The sequence below is a fragment of the Lycium ferocissimum genome, chromosome 2 (assembly GCF_029784015.1).
Source record: "Lycium ferocissimum isolate CSIRO_LF1 chromosome 2, AGI_CSIRO_Lferr_CH_V1, whole genome shotgun sequence".
Lineage (NCBI taxonomy): Eukaryota > Viridiplantae > Streptophyta > Magnoliopsida > Solanales > Solanaceae > Lycium > Lycium ferocissimum.
This window is the reverse complement of record NC_081343.1, coordinates 29,963,005-29,969,800: the sequence shown is the minus strand read 5'-3', so window position 1 is coordinate 29,969,800 and position 6,796 is coordinate 29,963,005. Positions and strand designations below refer to the sequence as shown.

At 36.6% G+C, this 6,796-nt stretch overlaps 1 long non-coding RNA gene across 2 annotated transcripts; it reads right to left on the bottom strand.

Moving 5' to 3' along the window:
* Positions 1-861: 861 nt before the first annotated feature.
* Positions 862-6,796, bottom strand: LOC132047975 (uncharacterized). Of its 2 annotated transcripts, none has more exons than XR_009412868.1 (4): positions 6,516-6,796; positions 5,184-5,411; positions 3,246-3,312; positions 862-2,854 (listed from the first exon to the last, which is right to left on the bottom strand). It is a non-coding gene; the product is annotated as an uncharacterized LOC132047975 (long non-coding RNA). The 2 variants fall into 2 exon arrangements; XR_009412869.1 differs by having other exon boundaries at positions 6,599-6,796.

Below are 6,796 nucleotides of genomic sequence, written 5' to 3'. Positions count from 1 at the left end.
ATTCGTAAGCCATCTACTCATTCAAGTCCATTTTTATATTAACCATCTCAGTCAGTTATTAACCATTCAAGCACAAGATAAATCAAATCAAGTCATGCCATAAGATAATGAAGTAAATGCGGAAATCCTAACTATTACAACCCTAAAATCCGAAAACTACCGTAGAAGGACTCTAATCCAAAACATGTCTAAGGAATGTAAGTTGTCTAACTAAATAATCAACAATGTCTGGAATGAGAATAGACATCAGAAAAGAAGATATTCGGGCGGCCTGGCATGGATAGAAGCGCACCACCCTTTAAATGTCGCGACAACGGCCTCAACGCTAGATATGAGGTCGGGTGTAGCGATCTCGAGATCTGATCGCACTCGAAAAAGAATGTAGCAAGGTAGTATCAGTACAAACACTATGTACTGATAGCTATCATAGGCCGACTAAGATTAGTATCATGCATACATCACAAAATCAATAAAATAGACAAGCAGTCAACAACACATAATCAATTAACCCAACAACAAGCCAACCAAGGATATTAACAATCAAGTCACCCAATGATATCAAAATTCATATCAACGGAAGCAAACAACAGATATAAGTCTACCAACAACTACCATATACATGTTGTACACACATGCTAACTGATGTCATTGCTCATCAGTCATTACTTGCAGGGGACCCATGGTGTCCATGTACCACTCGTTCCGGACTCACTCCTCTAACCCGAGCTCACAACTAGGCCAAATGCGCCTGTTCATAGCTACGCCTCATCCTTACCCCCTATCAAATGAGCCTTTTCATATATATTCATACTTATTGTCACATCGCTTTCAATAGTCGATTTATCATTTTGTACTTCAATTTCACCAAGAAGATCATATTAACTTCTCCCCACAACATCATCAACCTGTAGGTTCCAACACAATGAATAGTGGCACGAAGCCCACATAATCACTCAATCAATAGCATATAGGAATTTCAACCATACACATCATGTTTGAAGACTAAACATGCTTTCTCCTATCAATTTCACAACACATACAATCAACTAATCAAAGTCTAACTCAAGTAAATCGTAACCTACCTCGAATGTAGAGCTGGAACAATGCAGACTACTCTGCTATAGCCTTTCCCTTCCGTAAAGCTTCGGAACGCTCAAAGTCTAGCAATTAAGATGCTAAATGAGTCATAAGTACTCTAGTCACAAAATCAATTCAAAGAACACCCTTCCTTTTAGCCCCATTCCAATGGGCGAATGATTTCTAGGTGTAATTCAGTCTAACATTAGCCTTAGCAACCACCAACTATCAATCTACAAGGTCATTTAATCAAAACATCTATTACAAGCCGTTTCTATGGTCAAGCTATCATTTTTATGAAATCTTAAGTCTCAATTCACTTAGTTCATGCCTCTAATGGTTTAATTTTTGATTAACAAGGTGATACCCCAAGCCATTAGATGATAAATACACAATAACAATCATAACCCATCGATTATTGCAAGTCTATTAAGTTCTAGGGTTGCTATTACCAATTCACCATTGTAGACCCATAAAAGGGATGATAATCATGAAGATGAAAGTGTAATGATGGAAGGAATGGTTGAGACTTACCTCTCAAGGATATTCTTTCCCTAGCTTGGAATTTTGCCTTAGGTGCTTGTGGGGAACTGTTTTGGAGTTTTATGAATAAAGAATTCGAAACTAAGTGTTTAAAAGCCGACATTCTGTCTTCGTCGACCGCTGCGGCAGTCAAATCGCCGCTGCGATGGTCTCGCTATAGCGGCCAAGTGCCCACTATAGCGGACCACGCCAAACCTGTCCTCCGCTATGGCGAGCCTGGACCCGCTGCAGCGTTCCCGCTACGGCGGTCCAGTGTCCGCCATAGCGGACACCCCATTTCCCACTTTTCCGCAGTGGTAAGAGGATCACCGCTGTAGCGGTCCCGCCATAGCGATACCTCCCTCGCCGCAGTGGTACCACTGAAACAGTAAGCTCACAATTTTCCCGCCTTTTTCAACTCTACCACCCAACATTTCATCCGAGGCCTCACAAACACAAACATAACATGTACATAGATATAAAAATACCATACGGACTCACCCGTGGCCTCGTAATTCCCGACGGAGTTCTAATTTCCTACGTCACCCCCCCCCCCACCCCCATGGACTCAACAAAATCGAGAAATAATCACAAGAAGTCAAGTTTTTCAGTTCTCAGACTTATACAATCAAGTTTCTATTAGCTCCTTCTACCCTTGGGAAGGTTCTATTTGGTGGGGTGATCCTATATTTTCCATAGCGACCAGAAGGGTCGTACAGGACATCGGCTTATAGTATATCTAATCTAGCAAAAACCCGATTAAGATGTACATAAACACATAAAGTCAACATGTAGATGCATATGAAAGACGTCAAGTACATAATTTCAAGTAGTTTCCCTTATTATTTTTTTTCCTGAAAGCATGTATATGCCAATCAATCCACATGGTATTTACACTACAAAATATTTGAACTAATTTTCCTCTAGGTAAGTTAATAATTATACTCTAAAATAGTAGTATATTGATTCATGCGCACATCATTATGCTCTACACAAGAACAAAGTCCATAGTTAGCTCAGAAGTGTCAAAAGTATACACACAGTGATAGACTAATCAAAATACTTATGTTGAATGGCATGCAGTCATGACTTGGTGAAAGCCAACCCTCTTTCTCTAAGAAGATAGTAGACCAAAAGCATGTTGTTCGGCAGAAATAACACCCAAGAAGATGTGAATTCATCACACTATTCACGAATGATGCAGAACGTGTCACTGGTCTTCTTAATCCATGGCTATGAAGAATCGCCCAATGCCCTGCAGAAATGCAAAAATAATTAATCATTGTTATATCCTCCTTTGAAAAAGCACCAACTAAAAAGCACAAATGTCTAAAGTAAAGTTTACCATGTCCCTCTATGAATGGTACATATCAACTAATTATAAAAATAAGTCCCTACGGATCTCGACATGCAATTCACTCACTTCGGGAAGAACTAACAGAAAGAGAAGGCCTTTGTACCTTAATTTATGAATCTCGAAGATAAATGTCATCAGTAAGATGAAGGGAGATTTTGGTGGTGCTTTTCATTTTTGTAATGTTCTTGAGCATAGAGATGTAGATGACTTTGATCTTCAAGGATTTCACTAACTGGAGGAGGCATACTTTCACAGACTTGGGCAGGGAGAAAATAACTGGAAATCTTACTCTAATTATGTAGAGCTTCCTTTCAGTCACCTCCAAGTCGCTTCTTTGACAGTAATGCTGGCTTTAGCTGCAAACATAATTTAATTTCTTAGCCCTTCGTAAGGCTAACAATTGATTGTGAATGTTTATCATTGCTTCCTAGAAATAACAGTAACATTGATCGGGTTTTTCTACCACATACATAAGGTCAGATCATATAAGCAAGTTACATTATGCAGTAGCTTTATAGTGAACTCCACACAATGAACTCACAATGGACAATGCTTATATCGCCTGATAAACAGTTTCAAAGAGGATAAACACGATCAGTTTCCCCCGAGTAATCTGGGAGATATTGAATAGCTGCTAAAGCTAAACTATGCAATTTAGCATCCAGATTACACACTCTTATTTATATTGACATCGTAATTTGGCAGTAGCCAACTTCACAAACTCAGACTTTCATTCTGCAACTATAGGTTGCATCAAGCAGTTGTAAGCCATGAATGATGCAGAGATGGACTCCTAGAGAACAAGAAGAAAGATATAGAAAATAATTTTTTTGCTTCTAGATAACTGAATAAAAATCTCCTTGCCTCTATATAAAATACATATGCCTCTAGCTAATGAAACGCCTAACTATTTGCAGTTTGATGAACACCTTCATTACTATTGTGACTTCTTATTTAATAGCAGAAGCTCTAAAACAGATGCAAGTTCCATGTGGTTGTAGTTCATTGACAAGCTAATACTTGAGTCCTCTTGCATAAAGTATAGGTGCACCTCTCAAGCCATCAATGATAGCTTCATGAACCCAAAAACCCAACATAACCTCAGTTATCTACAGAATAACCATTGAAAGCTTAAAAAGAATATTTACATAACCTCTCTCAATGAAAACAAAATAGAGAGATGTATTCTATAATGATCCTTTTACTCGAATTAATTTATAAGCTGATGCAAGTGAATTTAGCTAGAAACTTCACTTTCCATAGCTACAAGGTACGGAGGGGTAAATCACTTCATCGCTCGCTATTTAAATCATTATCATACAGTAAGTCCCTGTATTGGTAGCTTAAACTGATTTGATCTCTTACTTTCTCTAGTCTATTCCACTTTATATACCTATTGATTGCACAAAGTAAAAAGGTTAAATGAGATGTTTTATTATTTAGAAATTATTACAAAGATAAATCGAATTTCTCCAATGATGAAATAAAAGTATAACTACTACTGCTGATGTCACATTAACATTCATTAATCAAGTAGACATTTTTATTTTTCCTTGATTACAACCTTTCCTCGGACCCTGCATGTGAACATGAGAAGTTTTGTGCACCGAGTTGCCATTTTTTTTCCTTTTTCTTTGCAATATATGGTTTGTATTGGGTAGTTACGTGCCTCTTCATATTTTAAGTGATGAAAAGCACATTCAAGTAAATTTGATCTAAATATGAATATTTCTTCACAATCAAAACTAAATTAAATCACTGAACCTAGGTGTGATGTACATAAAAATGAGAATTACTCACCCCAACATAATTTTGCTTTGGATATTGTGCGGGCAGCTGTGAACTCAAAGATTCAAATGCATAAGTTGTGTCTTAATCTTCTAAACAAAGAGAATTCTTGGAGACCAACAAACCATGTCAATTAGTTAATCAGATAACCACTAGTAAAGCTATTAATGTTTCCGTGTAGATGGATAGCTCGTTGCCAAAGTTCTATTCTTTCAACTTTCTATCATATAGCGTTAGACTATTATTGAATATTGAAATTGTACTTAAGGGATGCAGTAAGGAAATGTCTGGAATAAGTTGGAAGTTTTTCTACTTTTTCTACCCAGGAGAATATTCTTTTAGGCATGTTTTTGAATAATGGTTTCAATCTATCAAGAGTAGAAGATAATAGATGAAGTGATCAAGATTAGAAGATAATAGATGAAGTGATCAAGATTACCTATTATTTCACCCATGTTGAATGGTGAACTGTTTGAGATTTTCTACTTCCAACTCTTTCGAGCTATCATTAGATTATTCAATTCTTCTATCTGAGTAACAATAGAATTCACCGGGACTTCATAATTTTGTCAGTAGAAACATATGTGAAATTTCATGTCGGCACCAAGAAATTATTTGAGGATAACGTATCCCATTCTCTGCTGGGTTAGGAGCCACCTTGCAAAACCTATATCCGACGAAAAACAGCACCGGTTAGTTGCACTCCCAAATCAAAGGGATTTGATTATTTGTGCATAGTACTCAAAGTATGATTTCATTTCTCATGATTCAACCTTATTGAGAGTAATTTGCCTTTATTTATAATTTAAGCTCTAGAACTGTATGAATGTCTGGTACTCATAAATCCAGTCCAGATATAAGTTAACTATCGTGTGGATGATCTTTTGCAGAAGTAGAATCACTTGACAAACCAAAGTTAATTCAGGGGAAGAATTTGGACAGACAAAACACAATTCTCATGAAGGACAATGAACTTTCAAGGGAAACAACAAGCATTACAGAAACAAAATCTAAACATCCGCCATAAATTCCTAAACAGGAGCACAAGTAAGATGGAAAAGCTTATAAATTTTATGCCCAACGTATTAATAACTGATGGCTTGCCAACATTGGGGTAACCAACAAAGATTGTGTAAAATTGACAAATAGTCATACCCGAGGAATAGAATAATTAGGAAAAGATTATACTTGCTTAAATAGATATCAAAACAACAACCGCGTGCATCTCTCGAAGCCAAAGAAAGAGAAAAAGCAAATCACAATTAGTTGCTTCCAACAAGAAATCATGATTTTAGCAAGAAAATTGAATAAATAAATAAAATAAAAATAAGTAATTTTATCTCATTTCCCAATGAATTCCCGTCGATGCGTTTCAGAAGAAATAAAAATAGGTTTCCACCGACCATTGTCCAGAAGGAGTAATTGCAATATTGAGGTTCAGTCAATGTTTCTAATGGGGCAAAAAGAAGAATACCACGCTATGGCTGCAAAATAACTTGTTGCATGTGATAGATAAACTTCAAATTATATACCTTTAGATTTGCCAAGTCAGATGGGGTCTAATTGTCTCTGCCCAAATAGCAGGGTGTGCCTACATCTATAAATTAATACATACTTAGATTGAAAAATCTGAAGCTATCCATTTCCTTGCTTCTCTATAGCAAAGAAGCTGAAAGTCACCGATGAAACTAAAAAAATAACACCAAAAGCGAATAGTACCAAAAATAAAAGAAACAGTGAACAAAAAGGAAAGAGGAAGAAGAAAATATACCAGAAATAAGAAAGCTGAAGCAACAGAAATGAAACTGAGAAATAGAGTGACAGTGAAAAATGAATAATTAAAATTTTGCTTACAAGGAAGAACTGAAGTAGCCAAAGTTTATGGTGTATTCCACAATTAGCACGCTCTATTAGAAACTAAAGGTAGAATTAGGGCTCAAATTAAAGCTGGTGGTGGAGGCTGAACATGGAAGTTCTCGAAGAAACGGGGTGGATCTGAAAATTAGTCAGAAAGTGAAAGTAGAAGCCATATATCTTTAACGTATCAAAGTG